This window comes from Labrus bergylta, chromosome 17 (assembly GCF_963930695.1).
Source record: "Labrus bergylta chromosome 17, fLabBer1.1, whole genome shotgun sequence".
NCBI classification, from domain to species: Eukaryota; Metazoa; Chordata; class Actinopteri; order Labriformes; family Labridae; genus Labrus; species Labrus bergylta.
In genome coordinates this window covers 5919313-5935428 of record NC_089211.1, presented here as the reverse complement: position 1 = coordinate 5935428, position 16116 = coordinate 5919313, and the positions used below count along the sequence as shown (strand labels likewise).

The window sequence follows — 16116 nt, the reverse complement described above, 5'->3', positions numbered from 1 at the left end:
ACCAGATGCTAAGAGAGTTTAGTGCAAATCAAATAAATGTCTTTAAAACAACAAGATAACAGAAAAGAAGATTACTTATTTATAGCATTTATTTATATTTATTGCATCCCATTAATCCAGCCATCCAGATTTACCGAATAATTCACTTTCTTTGTCTACATCTGTAAATTTTGCAATCACTGTACATAGCACAGAATTACTGTACATAGCACAGACTCTTGCACTTTCTGCTTATTTACACTTCTGGTGAGATGCCAAACCTCATTTCGTTACTCTATACTTGTATATGTGTAATGACAATAAAGTTGAATCTCATCTCATCATCTCATCTCAAAAGACTGCAAGGTGTGCTCCAAATGATTTCAACTAGCTGTGAAACATATAGGCTATTGTTGAGCATGAATACAATGGGTGATGTAAATAATATGCATTGTCACTGAAATATTTCACAGTGTGAAAAATTAGAAAACTGAATAAGTAAATGAATAAATAAGTAAATAATTAATACATGTCTAACCTCCTGCCTGATAAGAGGGGGGGACACAGTGTGTGTAAGGGGTGGAAAAGGTCCTTCACAATGAAAGAGGCTCTGGGTACAGTGTGAAACTGGAACATGTCCTGGATGGAGGGGAGACAGACCCCTATGATCCTCTCATTAGCTCACTATAATACAGCTGACTCTGTCCACTGTACCTCTGTAAGGTGGAGAGGATGGGTGGTGATAAACTGGCTCTCATCAGTCTCCCCGGGAGGTGTAGAGAGACACCAGGTGAGGTCACCAGAGAGGTGCACATTGACTAATAGTGCTCCTGACTCTCTCTCTCCTGTGGGCAACTGAAAGTTACTGGTAACTATGGGAAAACAGAATTATATCAAATGTATTGACACATGTCTGCTAAGGGCTTCTGTAGAAATGGGTTCAGTTTAGAGAAATACACAATCTGTCTGTTTCTTTTGTGGTGGACTGTCTGGAGATGTCTTGTAAATATTTTGGTGTCAATCAAGGAAGAAATGTTTTTCAGGGAAAGTTGACCTCTGATTTGAGGGTTCAGCACCCGTTAAGTTTTTACACATACAAATAAATCTCAGTTTAAATCCAGGTAAGAAAGGGAATTGTAACAAACACAATGCTAGATTTGAACATTTCCAAGACAATCAGTTTGTTAAATAGGGAAACTTTATTAACAAAGGGGGTGTAGTAAAGAAAAGGGTAACTCCTCAGTTTTTAACCTGGGCCTTATTTCAACACATTTTGGGCTCTTAAGACAAACAGGAAAAGTGGGTTTTGTAGTTGTTCCTGTATATTTCTTAAGAATATGCAGCTTCAAAACAGGTGTAATGAGCCAACCTCATCCCTGAAAGACTCTTTTCCAAAGAGAGGCTCAGAGACGAGGCAGGTAGGGAGGAAGGTAAGGAGAGAGGAAGGTAAGTATAGGTAGGGAGAAGGGGAGGTAGGTAAATAGGTAGCCCATAGGTAAGTAGGTAGGTGCTCTTAAGAGGTGATATATAAACAGCCAAAACACCAGAATACCTTTCATATCTTATCTTTTGTCAGAGAGAAAGGTAATTATGAAAAGCCACTTCCTGTGTGTTATTCAGTCCTGCTGTCTGTCTGTGTGTCTGTGTGTCTGTCTGTCTGTGTGTGTGTCTGTCTGTCTGTCTGTCTGTCTGTTTGTCTGTGTGTCTGTCTGTCTGTCTGTGTGTCTGTCTGTCTGTCTGTCTGTCATCTATGCATTGACACACCTGGCTCCAACCACCTGGAGCCTTGGCTTTATTAAACCAAGACTCCTCCTAGTGTTCAACTTCTGAATTACATACAAAATATTAGCGATGTCTCAAACAGAGATCAATGCATTGACACACCTGGCTCCAAACACCTGGATCCTTGGAACAGAGATAAATGAACAAGTAAAGCCCAATATGGCTCCAAAATGAATCTATCTATCTCTGTAAATATCAATTTAGCCTACATGTATGTATAGACTATGTTTGTTTGTTTGTTTTGTTTGTATGTTTGTGTGTGCGCGCGCGCGCGGGTGCGTATAGGCTATATGTTTGTGTCCGACGGACCGACGAATCCGACCAAACAAACAAATAGCCATCCTATCTAACGAGCATGTTTTGATATTGTGGGAGGAAACCGGAGAACCCGGATGAACCCACGCCTGCAAGGCAAGAACATGCAAACTCCCCAGAGCAGGCCCTGACCCCTGGAACTCAAGGTCCCAGAGTTCTTACTTTATGGTCTGAACAGCCTCTACTCATAACCTCGGTTCGACAAATCTGTGACGTCTAAAATGACGTCATTGATGGCACGGCGCTGATCAGCAGCGCATGTGCAGAACGCCTTTGTCCTTACATTCGTGACGTCACGTTCCCTGGTCCAAACCGGTCTGAATCTAATGATGTTTCTCACAGACCAGATGCTAAGAGAGTTTAGTGCAAATCAAATAAATGTCTTTAAAACAACAAGATAACAGAAAAGAAGATTACTTATTTATAGCATTTATTTATATTTATTGCATCCCATTAATCCAGCCATCCAGATTTACCGAATAATTCACTTTCTTTGTCTACATCTGTAAATTTTGCAATCACTGTACATAGCACAGAATTACTGTACATAGCACAGACTCTTGCACTTTCTGCTTATTTACACTTCTGGTGAGATGCCAAACCTCATTTCGTTACTCTATACTTGTATATGTGTAATGACAATAAAGTTGAATCTCATCTCATCATCTCATCTCAAAAGACTGCAAGGTGTGCTCCAAATGATTTCAACTAGCTGTGAAACATATAGGCTATTGTTGAGCATGAATACAATGGGTGATGTAAATAATATGCATTGTCACTGAAATATTTCACAGTGTGAAAAATTAGAAAACTGAATAAGTAAATGAATAAATAAGTAAATAATTAATACATGTCTAACCTCCTGCCTGATAAGAGGGGGGGACACAGTGTGTGTAAGGGGTGGAAAAGGTCCTTCACAATGAAAGAGGCTCTGGGTACAGTGTGAAACTGGAACATGTCCTGGATGGAGGGGAGACAGACCCCTATGATCCTCTCATTAGCTCACTATAATACAGCTGACTCTGTCCACTGTACCTCTGTAAGGTGGAGAGGATGGGTGGTGATAAACTGGCTCTCATCAGTCTCCCCGGGAGGTGTAGAGAGACACCAGGTGAGGTCACCAGAGAGGTGCACATTGACTAATAGTGCTCCTGACTCTCTCTCTCCTGTGGGCAACTGAAAGTTACTGGTAACTATGGGAAAACAGAATTATATCAAATGTATTGACACATGTCTGCTAAGGGCTTCTGTAGAAATGGGTTCAGTTTAGAGAAATACACAATCTGTCTGTTTCTTTTGTGGTGGACTGTCTGGAGATGTCTTGTAAATATTTTGGTGTCAATCAAGTAAGAAATGTTTTTCAGGGAAAGTTGACCTCTGATTTGAGGGTTCAGCACCCGTTAAGTTTTTACACATACAAATAAATCTCAGTTTAAATCCAGGTAAGAAAGGGAATTGTAACAAACACAATGCTAGATTTGAACATTTCCAAGACAATCAGTTTGTTAAATAGGGAAACTTTATTAACAAAGGGGGTGTAGTAAAGAAAAGGGTAACTCCTCAGTTTTTAACCTGGGCCTTATTTCAACACATTTTGGGCTCTTAAGACAAACAGGAAAAGTGGGTTTTGTAGTTGTTCCTGTATATTTCTTAAGAATATGCAGCTTCAAAACAGGTGTAATGAGCCAACCTCATCCCTGAAAGACTCTTTTCCAAAGAGAGGCTCAGAGACGAGGCAGGTAGGGAGGAAGGTAAGGAGAGAGGAAGGTAAGTATAGGTAGGGAGAAGGGGAGGTAGGTAAATAGGTAGCCCATAGGTAAGTAGGTAGGTGCTCTTAAGAGGTGATATATAAACAGCCAAAACACCAGAATACCTTTCATATCTTATCTTTTGTCAGAGAGAAAGGTAATTATGAAAAGCCACTTCCTGTGTGTTATTCAGTCCTGCTGTCTGTCTGTGTGTCTGTGTGTCTGTCTGTCTGTGTGTCTGTCTGTCTGTTTGTCTGTGTGTCTGTCTGTCTGTCTGTCTGTCTGTCTGTTTGTCTGTCTGTTTGTCTGTCTGTCTGTCTGTCTGTCTGTCTGTCTGTCTGTCTGTCTGTCTGTCTGTTTGTCTGTCATCTATGCATTGACACACCTGGCTCCAACCACCTGGAGCCTTGGCTTTATTAAACCAAGACTCCTCCTAGTGTTCAACTTCTGAATTACATACAAAATATTAGCGATGTCTCAAACAGAGATCAATGCATTGACACACCTGGCTCCAAACACCTGGATCCTTGGAACCGAGATAAATGAACAAGTAAAGCCCAATATGGCTCCAAAATGAATCTATCTATCTCTGTAAATATCAATTTAGCCTACATGTATGTATAGACTATGTTTGTTTGTTTGTTTTGTTTGTATGTTTGTGTGTGCGCGCGCGCGCGGGTGCGTATAGGCTATATGTTTGTGTCCGACGGACCGACGAATCCGACCAAACAAACAAATAGCCATCCTATCTAACGAGCATGTTTTGATATTGTGGGAGGAAACCGGAGAACCCGGATGAACCCACGCCTGCAAGGCAAGAACATGCAAACTCCCCAGAGCAGGCCCTGACCCCTGGAACTCAAGGTCCCAGAGTTCTTACTTTATGGTCTGAACAGCCTCTACTCATAACCTCGGTTCGACAAATCTGTGACGTCTAAAATGACGTCATTGATGGCACGGCGCTGATCAGCAGCGCATGTGCAGAACGCCTTTGTCCTTACATTCGTGACGTCACGTTCCCTGGTCCAAACCGGTCTGAATCTAATGATGTTTCTCACAGACCAGATGCTAAGAGAGTTTAGTGCAAATCAAATAAATGTCTTTAAAACAACAAGATAACAGAAAAGAAGATTACTTATTTATAGCATTTATTTATATTTATTGCATCCCATTAATCCAGCCATCCAGATTTACCGAATAATTCACTTTCTTTGTCTACATCTGTAAATTTTGCAATCACTGTACATAGCACAGAATTACTGTACATAGCACAGACTCTTGCACTTTCTGCTTATTTACACTTCTGGTGAGATGCCAAACCTCATTTCGTTACTCTATACTTGTATATGTGTAATGACAATAAAGTTGAATCTCATCTCATCATCTCATCTCAAAAGACTGCAAGGTGTGCTCCAAATGATTTCAACTAGCTGTGAAACATATAGGCTATTGTTGAGCATGAATACAATGGGTGATGTAAATAATATGCATTGTCACTGAAATATTTCACAGTGTGAAAAATTAGAAAACTGAATAAGTAAATGAATAAATAAGTAAATAATTAATACATGTCTAACCTCCTGCCTGATAAGAGGGGGGGACACAGTGTGTGTAAGGGGTGGAAAAGGTCCTTCACAATGAAAGAGGCTCTGGGTACAGTGTGAAACTGGAACATGTCCTGGATGGAGGGGAGACAGACCCCTATGATCCTCTCATTAGCTCTCATGGTAAACGTCGTAGTGAGACCAGGTGAGGTGGCCAGGGTGGACAGGAGCACATTGAGTAATGTAGTGCTCCTGACTCTGTCTCCTGTGGAGCCACTGAGCAGAGGGTGGTGGTCGGCAGATTTGTCAACACAAGCCAAAGATACATTATTATTAACAGCAATATAACAGCTACTGCATTTGGGGGGGTGGGCTTCCCTCTGCTGGGTCTGGTGGCCCCTCCCTCTCGTGTGCTCACTGAACAGGCCGGGTCCTGCAAGCGACAAGTCCCTTCCTGAGGGTCTGGGGGCTGCTGCTGCAGGACCTGGCCAAAGAAAAAAAAAGAAAAATAATAGCTTTGCCTCTCCCTCCATCCTCCCCTCCAATCAAATAAACGCTCAAACCACCCCCAAAACCCCGGCTGCAGTCAACTTCCGCTAAAACATAATCATTACACAAACTCTCACCTCTCACACCACAACATTGTTTAACATCAACATATTCAACACATACCACTGCTCAACTCTTCAACTCTCTTCCACCTCTCAAGTCCCCCTTACTAAGCACCTTCTCTCCCTCTCCTTCTCTCTCTCTCTCTCTCCCTCTATTGCTTCTTTCACTTTTTGTATCCTTTCTTAGGTATTTCATATAATTTTGTAGTTTTTCTGTTCATAGTATGATGTGTGTCTATTGATGTCTTATTTTGCTGTCTTTATTTGTCTTATTTATTTTCATTTTTTACTGTATTTTGGAGCCGTTGTCCTGACCTTGTCTGTTTGTTTTTTTTGTGCCTCATTTGTATATCACCAGTTTGTCACTTTATTGCACCTAATAAAAAAACATTATTATTATTGTTGTGAATAATCTACCTTAATGATTATCATAAATCAAAAATTAACATCAAACTGGAGGCTTCACAGGAGGTCAAGAGAATTGGCACATGCTGTGCTGCACTCACTAATGACAACAACACAACCACCTGAAACATTCAAATAACTCTACAAATCAAAGTCTTCTCAAACATTTCACAATGTCTTAAGTTCCTCCTGAGATCTAATAAGCCCAAACAGTCATGTGTGGACTTGACAGAAATCTATTCAACTTTTAAGAACTCCTTGATCTGTTAAGCTTTCACTTTCATCTCTTTTATGATATTGTATGTCCTCGTTTTTTTTAAATTTGTAAAATGAAAGAGGCCCAATAAATAGTTTCAAGAATATTAAGAATACAAACAACACATTTATGATCTCCATAATCAACCAACAGAGGTTGTTGCTTGGTTTTATATCTTTATTATGCCATATAGAAGCCTTACATGCCCTGTGGATATACATCCAATTTAAGGACATAAATGTCAGATTGGCTTTCTCGAGATCTTTACTTTATGGGTGGGTGGGGTGGGGGGCTTCCGTAGAATAATTATTAAATGTAACTTAACAATTAAGGGGTTATACAATTGAAAGGTCAAGACGTCAAATAAATATCACATTAGGGGCCATGTTTGTAAGCAGCACTACTTTCTCTGTAAAGCCCACCTGGTTTCATTAAGGATTCAATTACGTGCCTTTACCTGTGCGTCACGTGAGCACCAGAGCACCTAGTCGCTCACTTCCGCAGCTGCTGCAGCCTCCCCGAATGCCACGCGTTGTTGTTTTTTCAGCATCTTATTATTGTTTTAAGCGCTCGACGTGTCGGACCGGTCCGTCAGGTTTGGAGCAGGGGCAGAGCAGGTGAGGCAGCGGGGGCAGGAAGGGCGGGGAGCCGCCGAGCAGCTCTCTACAAGCAGGAAGAAGAGGAAAACATGGTGCGGTGACAACTCGCACGGACACCGACCAACAACAGGATTCACCTTTTAATATCAGACTGCGAAGGAGACGGAGTAAGTCCATTTGAATTTAGACATGTTAACCTGTGTGTGTTGGTATGTTAAGATTTGACATTTTAAGTTTGAAAGTGGTTAAAGTAGGCGACAGGTAAACGCCTCACCTGGGCGGCTGCAGCTCCTCTCGCCTTCTCTCTCTGAAGAAGAGACCTGGCTGCTCCGAGTTTCGGCTTGAAAACGATCACATTTCCTACACATCTTTTGTCAGATTTATCAGTTGTTACGGTCCTGGCTCTTTTTAAATCTTTTGACTAATCCGTGTTATCACAACAGCTCTAAATTGTTTAAAAAACGTAATGCTCAGTCATTCACAGGGACATGTAGCATGTTTTAAAAGGCTAGTTAAAGTGGGAAGAAAAAATAGAGCTCATGTCTTTTGGATTAAATTATGATTGTTGTGGTAGTCTTTGCCTATCATAAAGTAGAGCTAAAGTAAAATAACAAACAAAAAACGGTCGATGGTGAACTTTCTAGGGCTGAATGTTGCAATGTGGGTCAGTTCCCCTCAATTAAACAGTTTTCCACAGTATTTGATTTCGTGAAGCAGCAGGGTTTTATAGCTTCCAGCTTTTATAGTCTTGGAGCTGGTGCATTGTGATATAAGGTCATTTTATCATTTCGTTTGGTATCTCGGAGTGAGATGTCACTCAGAGTCCGTCTCCGTTCAAGGCTGAGTGCCCGTCAGAAATCTTCAAGTTTAAAATCCAAATGTTTATTTAAAAAAAAAATACAGTGTGTAAAGGTGTTAAACAAACTGTTATCATAGAAAATCAACCAAGATAATGTTCAGAAGTAGATTTTGTACAAATAACGTTATCAGATAATGTATATTAAACATAAACCTACATTACAACTACTAGATTCACCAGTTGTGGCAGTCGACACAGTTAACACAAGACAGTTGACTGATGCAAAGTGTATAACTGTAAAACATCCAAAATATGATTGACCAAACATTTGAATAAAAATATATTACAGATTTAAACGTGCTTTCATACAGAGACGAAAATGTAAAGCAAATCTGTGCAGTTGGAGATTAAAATAATTGTTTCATTTGAGCGCCTGCTCCTTCCTGAGTTTTGACATTCCTCACAGACTGCAATTATCATGAATGAGGTGTGAACACCATGCTAACTGATGACTGTGGATTGTAGTCACGCAACACAAACACTGCTGGATGTTAATTTAAGTTTAGTTAATGCTAAATTCTGTGGATATTCCTCGGGGATTTGTTGTGCTTAAGTGGAAACATGCAAATGTAAAGAGGTACGCCTGGTGTTTACGTAACAAGAGAAACAATTAAAGGTGACTCTTCATCAAATATTTAGGGTAAATATGTGGGTCATGTAAGAAGTGGATTGTGCTGTAGAGACATTTTCACACATGCACTCCTGAAGTTTTCTAGAAAATTTCAAGCAGGCTGCCTCGGAAATCTTGCTGAGTGTCAGTGTGACCCTGTCGGATGATACGGGGAACTTAGCAGAAAGACATGACGCAGAGAAACAGCGTGGAAGTGGCAGACAAAGCAATCCAAGTCCTACACTATAATGAGGATTTCTTTCTTTACATCAATGGAACACGTAGTTCCACTTTCTCATAATATCCACAAAAGAGCAGAGAAGAACATACTGGCTAACAGAAAACGGAATGCAGTATTTTACATGCACGGTGATCGAGTCACTTTTCATGGAGAAGTTTCATTTAGCCTTTTACACATTCATATTGATTCCATAACAGCTGATTGTGGTGTTCCAGTTGGTGAATTAGCATTGCATTATGGTGTTGCGGAAGCGCAAAAGAGCACGACACAGCAGTAGCTCCACACACACACACACACACACACACACACACACACACACACACACACACACACACACACACACACACACACACACACACAGTGCTGCTCTCCCCTACTGGCTCCGCCTGTCTGTCTGTGTCGATCCCGTCTTAACCCTGTAACGCCTCTGCTACAACCTCTGAAGATGGTACAGAAACTGAATGGGGGATTACTCCCCCCCCCCCCCCCCCCCCCCTTTACTGGACCATTAAGTGTCCACAAACATTCATATTGAAGGTGGAACCTCACAGGGGCGTAAATATCACGCCTCGAAACGGCAGTCTTGATAGGGGGACTGTCATGGGCCGGTTGCAGAATATAATATAAACAGCACCACCCCCTCCCATTTGCTAGCAATGAATTTACATGAATATTTTCTTCTCTATTCCCATATCAGGTCAACCTGACTTCCCTTGGCAAATTTACTAGAAGGCTGGCTGGAAAAAATTTGGATAAAAGTGTAATGACAAATTTGTCTAAATGAATTCACAAATGCAGCTCACAAATACTTAAAGAAGTTTTGTGTGTGTGTGAAAGCATCTTAGGAGTTGTTTAAGTCGTCTTTGCTCCAAAGCAAACTAGAAGTTCTTTGCAGCCATTTCATGGTCAAAGAATAAGCAATCTTTTCTAGTAAAAAGACTCATACAGAGATTTTTGATGCAGTATCACCTGTCGCACTCCCAGGTGGTTTTAAACCTCCCTCCTGCACACTGTAAGTTGTGCCCGGTGTTGTTTGTGAACACAGTGCACCTGCACGCATGTGTTCCAGCAGCCCGGCTGTTTTTCCACAAACACAAGTGAAGCTCTCCTTCTACAGACGTTGCAGGTTCCTTTGATTATGGAAATGTTTGTCTTCCTGTGAAAATGGTTAACATGGAGGTCGCCGACTGAAGATTTGAATTGTGATTTCAGAGGCAAATATCTTGAAGGTGAAGCCGAGGTGAAGAAGTCAGTGCAGCTGCTTGAAATGTTAAGATGATATAAGACGTCGAGTACTGGATCGCTTTTTGTCTTTATTGTTTTAAAGGGACAGTCAAATGTTTTTACATGTTGTTTTGGTGCGTGTATGGCTCTTAACATGTAACAATAAAGAGCTATGACGTGTAAACCATAGACTGTATTTATTTTACAGTCTATCGTGCAAACCGACCAGGTCACCTGTGTTTGAGCCACTGGGCTGTTTGTCATGAAGCCTCACTAACAATAGAGCTGGATCATGCTGTTGTTTTAGTTTAACTTGTGGAATGGGTTGGGTGATGAGTTCAAACAAAGCACAAGTATCAATCAATTTTAAAAACTATACAACAAAATATATTCTTGGCAGGTGGATTGAAGAGTAAAGGTAGTGTTGGAAGTGTTGTTTTAAAGGAGTGTTCCTATTTCTTTTTATAACACAGGTTGGATATTTGGGTTGTAAATACACTGGGATTGTTGTTTATTTATTCACTCTGAGTGCCAAAGAAACTGCATGGGGATTCTTGTTTGCATATGAGTTGTAAACCAACGTGAGAATTTGTTGGAATAAAATATACGTTAAGTTAATAGAAGAAATATGAGAGAGGGGGAGGGGTATACACGTTTAATTTCTTCTCCCTCCTAAAGGATTCATGCTGATGTTGGATACATGTATATATTTCTTTATTTGTAGAGTTTAAATTGAAAAAAAGCGAATTACATTGAAGCATAACAAACAAACAATAACCACAGGCACCTTACAGCCACAAACACGGCTGATGGAAACATTTTCCACTCGAGGCCCGTGCCCTGCTGAGGTTTATGTACCATATAAGCAAAATAGGATTCAAATAGAATTTGAGTATGTGTGTGCTGTTGAAGGAAAAGGAGGGCTGAATGATTTCACTTTGTAAACAAAGGTGTCATGCATTGAGATTTCAGGTAAAGGTTAAACTTCATATCTGCTGCTGCACAATGAAATGAGAGCAAACTAACAGAGGTAAAGACAAATCTAGACACGTCCAGAGAGGATTTGAACGTCTCCTTCTGGTAGTGCTGGTGCCTTTGCTCGGGTGTTTTGTCTGCAGGTGTCTCAGTGGACTGACTGACTGACTGACTGTGTCTGCTTTCATTGTCTGGACTCCAGCTGTGAGGAAAACACTGAAGACCTGACTCATTAACCTTCATTAAACTCCATTTACAGCCAACACTCACACACTCCTTCTCTAAGTGGACTAATTAACAGGATAATACAACAGGAAATGATTTGATCGGTAAGTCAGAAATCGAACTTAGTCAGCATCTTGCTGTAAATAGGAATAACTGACAGTTTATAGGTTTGTCAACGGCCCCTTTGAGGCCTTGAGTTTAGCATTTTTTGCGATCATCTTTTAATCTCTTGAGCCAGTCGTTAGCTTTTTGTTATGCTGCCTTGCTGTAAAAACCATTTCTCTTTTTTTGCTTCTTTTGAACTTTCTACATGAAAATGAATTTGAAGAATCTGTATTCCTGCGTCTGGATGTTATTAATTAAAGTTTACTAGTTTCCTGCTTTAGTATGTTTGTAGTCAGAGTAGTGTTGACCAATCACATATCAGCAAGCTTTTGTGTATGCAGGTAAAACAATCAGTTGCTGCTACACTATACTTTGGAAGATTTTCTTGAAAAGTTTTTTGCGGTGAGCTAATGTGAAAATGCTGTTGTTTATATTCAGGAAAATTCCCCCTCATGGAGCGTGAGGGGGCTGCTGACATTTATGTCCTGAGAGCAACACATGACCATAGACTGTATGCAGGCAACCAAAGCGCTCCTCATGCATGTAGAGAAACCGCTCTGCTCTTTCTGTTTCTGTTTGCCAGTATGTTCTTCTCCACTCTTATTCAGATATTGTTAATGTGTTGAACACATGCAGAATAGATATATTAAACTTGTTCACACCCGCACCTCACAGTGGGAGACCGGACAGGAGAGGAGGCGTGGCAGGTCACCTCCTGAGGCAAGACATGACGGAGAAAGAATGATATTGAAGTGGCAGAAGAAGCAACAGAGCCTGATATAAAGAGACTATTTGCCTGTATATTAATGCTATATGTGTAATTTGACAGAATCACAATATCAACAAAAAAGCGGAGAACATATTGGCGAGCAGAAAACATGTGCATACAATTCTCCTGATGATATCCTGCTGTGTTCTGACATCAGCTCACTTGAGCTTGAATGAGGAAGAAATGCTAGAGGGCTCGCAGTTTTAAGTCAGAGTGAAAAATGAAGCTGTTTGAGTTTTTCAGGAACTCTGTGCAAGAATGAAAGCACTGGAAAAGTGGTTTTAAGTTCTGATTTTAAAATGGTTATGATCCCATTTTTTTTTTCGAAACATGGAGAAACCATTTCTGTATCAGACTTTGTTTGTAATGCACCTCTCTGGGCAGATGGTTTTTGCTGCTGGTGTAGAATTAGGATGTCCTCAAACTGAGCTTTGCCTTAAAATGATGTGTTTCTATGTATTTACACTCAGCAGGGGCTTTGAATGATTTTTCTCCTTCAGAATTGAGATCACGATTCTCTCACACAATATTTTTTTTTCTTCTTACTTTTAAGTGAAAACTGCGGCTCCAACTTCCCCATGTGAAGTGTCTGCCTCCTTCCCACTGGCCTTCATGTGCCACTGCCTTTTGTGATTACTAAAGTTAAAGGTGACTGACAGTGGAGTGCTATAAATGAGGAAGAGAAATGAGAGGAGACTGAGTTGTATGGTGCAACCATAGGCTAGTCTATGCCCCGATCAATGAATTAAATGTGTTTTTCTTTACATGTAAGAATGACTGATATCGCAACTGGGATTGCAATAAAGCAAATAAGTGACTATTTGTAGTGGATGAGGGTAAAGGGGGGGGGATATAGGCTACTTGGGTGCATATAAATATCCAGAGGTGGCCTGCCAGAGTATGATCTGTGTGGGAAAAGCTGAATGCAGCTTGTTCTGAATGCATGCGGTAAATACGAGCAGGTGAATCTCCACTCACTGGTGCAGAAGGTGATGTTATTGAGAGCAGAGTGGAGGAGAGTTGGTTTATGTTGCTCGTGTTGCAGAGTCATTGTATCATTGTGAATCCAGCAGAGAACAGACCGCCGTTGTTCCTTTTTCTTTTTTGTTCCTCACCTGTTGATTACAGAGATCGGTTCAGAGGGGTTTCCCCTCATGTGCTGAAGAAACCCGACTCCTGCTTACTGATATCATCTTTTCTCGCCCGGCCTGGTCGCCTTAGTAACTGACACCAAAAGCTTCTCCTGCTGTGGTCCAGATCTCTGTCACATCAGGAACTCACCCAGAACATCATAAATAAAATAAAGAACGTTAACTTTTCAGCTGTTGCTTCTAACGGGTATGTCAGTATTATAATTTCTGGACATTAAGATGTTTTTATTTTTGGCACACTCTTAAATATATTCTCTCCTTTTTATGCAAATTTGGTTAAAAGTTTCATCCCAGATGTCGAAAAGTAGAAATCATATTTGGTGGGTTTTAATTTATTAAAAATTAATTTAATTTTAATTTATTAAAAATGTTCCTCCAGTCTTTGCACTGGATCTTTGGGAAGATTTAAGCATTTCCTTGTTTCTTTTTTTTTATAAAGAATAAAAAAAAATAGTTGGTTTTATGCTTCATTAATTCAATAGCATCTGGAAATATACTGAACTTTGGAAACAGCATTTTTGGCTGTGTGGGTTTTTCTTTTATTCCCTCTGCCTGTTTTCTGATTGAAAAGGGATTTATCTTAATTGGGAAATTCCTCATGTTTACCTCTCAGATGTTTTGCAAAGAGCTACTGTTTTCTGGTGAGAAAATGACTCAGATTTTTTCACGTGTTTGCTTGTTTCTGTTCCTGACTGTTGGGAGTCTTGAGGCGAGGACCGAAACTTATTTTAGGGGTGAAAAATGAATCGAATATCAATAATGAGATTAGTCGTTGTTGGCTGGAATATAGACCTTTTCTGAGAGGATATTCTTTGATCCTCTTTGCTGGGGTGCTGGGAGTCTTTGTCAGTATATGCTCTTAGTTCTAGGTTCATGAACGCAAAAGCTGAAATCAAATGATACAATCGTACAGGATAGCTTTTCCTATTGTGGGTGCGCCCTCCCAAGTCTCTGCATTTGTTCTGGACTTTTGCATGTCATTGAAAGAAGCTTACTACAAAATGTGGAGGCATTACATCTGTGACTGCACCACTGCCATTTAAACTAAATGATCATGAAAAGCTGAAAGATAACGGCTCAAATAAATTTTTATTTATTTGTGAACAAAAACATGCACTCAAAAAAAATTCTTATGAAGGATGTCACAACACCAGAAGTTTAGTTGGTTGATTTCTTGTTTTTAATTCACAAACTGCTGCATGCTGTCTAAATAACGCAAATACATCGGTACCAAAGTGAGGCAGTGCTTTCTCTCTTTGGGTGAAAAGTACAACTGAAGAGGTGTATTTTTTTTAATTTTTTTTTTTTACTTTGGCACTATGTGACACTATTGACTGTAAAAATCACAGACTTTATATTGTGTTAAACAGATGGTATCAAATGGTCAGGGGTTTGATCCCCAGCTCCTTGGGCAAGAAACTTTACCCCAATTTGCTCCTTCTGCTTCCTCGGCAGCTTGTGAATGTGTTTGAATGGGATTAGTTAATACTGATGAACTCTTTACATAGCAGCCTCTACCATCAGTGTGTGAATAGATGTGAATGTGTAGGTGTGACCTGCGGTGTAAAAGCACTTTGAGTAGTCAGAAGACTAGAAGAGCAGTAAAATAGCTTAAGTCGATTTATCATTCAGAGAGTTTGACCAAAAGATTAACATTTAAAGATCTCATTGGAAATACTTCCACACATGATTCACAGAGTGTCCGAGCTGACAGAGGAAATAAAAGACTGAACTGTTATATATTTCCACAGATCTACGTTGTCAGTGTTTTGGTTCCTGTTAGAGAAACAGTTTAGTTGGTCTGAATCCTCCTCCACACCTGAGCGAGCGCTGAACCGCCTCCTCCCACTCAGGTTTCACGGTCGTCGCTCAGGTATGTTCTCCCACTCCGTCAAACCCTTCCCCCTTCTCTTTTCTTGACATAACAACGCCATGGGCCAGGCACCAAAACTGGTTTCCAGAGATGAGCGAGGGCTCGCAGCCCTGCTGCTGTTATCTGATTGGTTGATATCTGTGAGTGTTCTCTGGGGGGAAACGACTGAATTTGACTCTTTTTAATGAGGCTTTTTCAGACATCATGTAGATGAATATTTGTTTCTTGTCAAAGTTGCAACTTTATTCACTTCAATATTTTCCCTGAACAGTAAAAACTTGATGTGTTTTACTTCTTCAACAGTTTAATCCTTTAAGATACAATATGTGGAAATTCAACACTAAAGGGTTGGTCATTTTCTCCAGATACACTTTTTAAGATTTTGGTCTAAAACGTCTTTAGGTCCTGACAGAAATTAATAATTCATTCACGTGGTGGTTGGCTGTCGGCTGGAGTCTTTGCGGTGTGTTCAAGTGCAACTTTTTGGCCAGGACAAAAGGCGTCATGAGGCGACGCCACAGTCGACCTTTGTCTCCACTAGTTCTTTGATGTGACATTAAAACAGAGCTTCACAGCTGAGCAGACTGGTGATTCAAACCTGTGCTCAGAGCTGTGGTTTTCATTTTAATACAAACAGACAATGCATCATTAGAAGCTCTAATAGACAAATACAAATTAGGAACAAGATGCAAAATGTGTTAGGGGAAAATGAGTAACTGATTTTAATTTGAATCCACTATGAATCTAACCAAGAAGAGTGAGAAGTTCAGTTCAGTTTTTTTTCTGCCATTTGCAGCATAAAAACCACATTGGAAAACATGTGCAAGAGGTAGACAGTACAATTG

The 16116-nt window shown here is 40.3% G+C and overlaps 1 protein-coding gene across 1 annotated transcript in view; it reads left to right on the top strand.

The window, feature by feature from the left end:
* The first annotated feature begins 7265 nt into the window (after positions 1-7265).
* atp8b1 (ATPase phospholipid transporting 8B1) overlaps positions 7266-16116 on the top strand; it is a 34902-nt gene continuing 26051 nt past the window's right edge. Inside the window, exon 1 of the mRNA XM_020655815.3 lies at positions 7266-7406. The gene's annotated coding sequence lies outside the window, so the exon portion shown is untranslated. The remainder of the gene's footprint in view (positions 7407-16116) is intronic.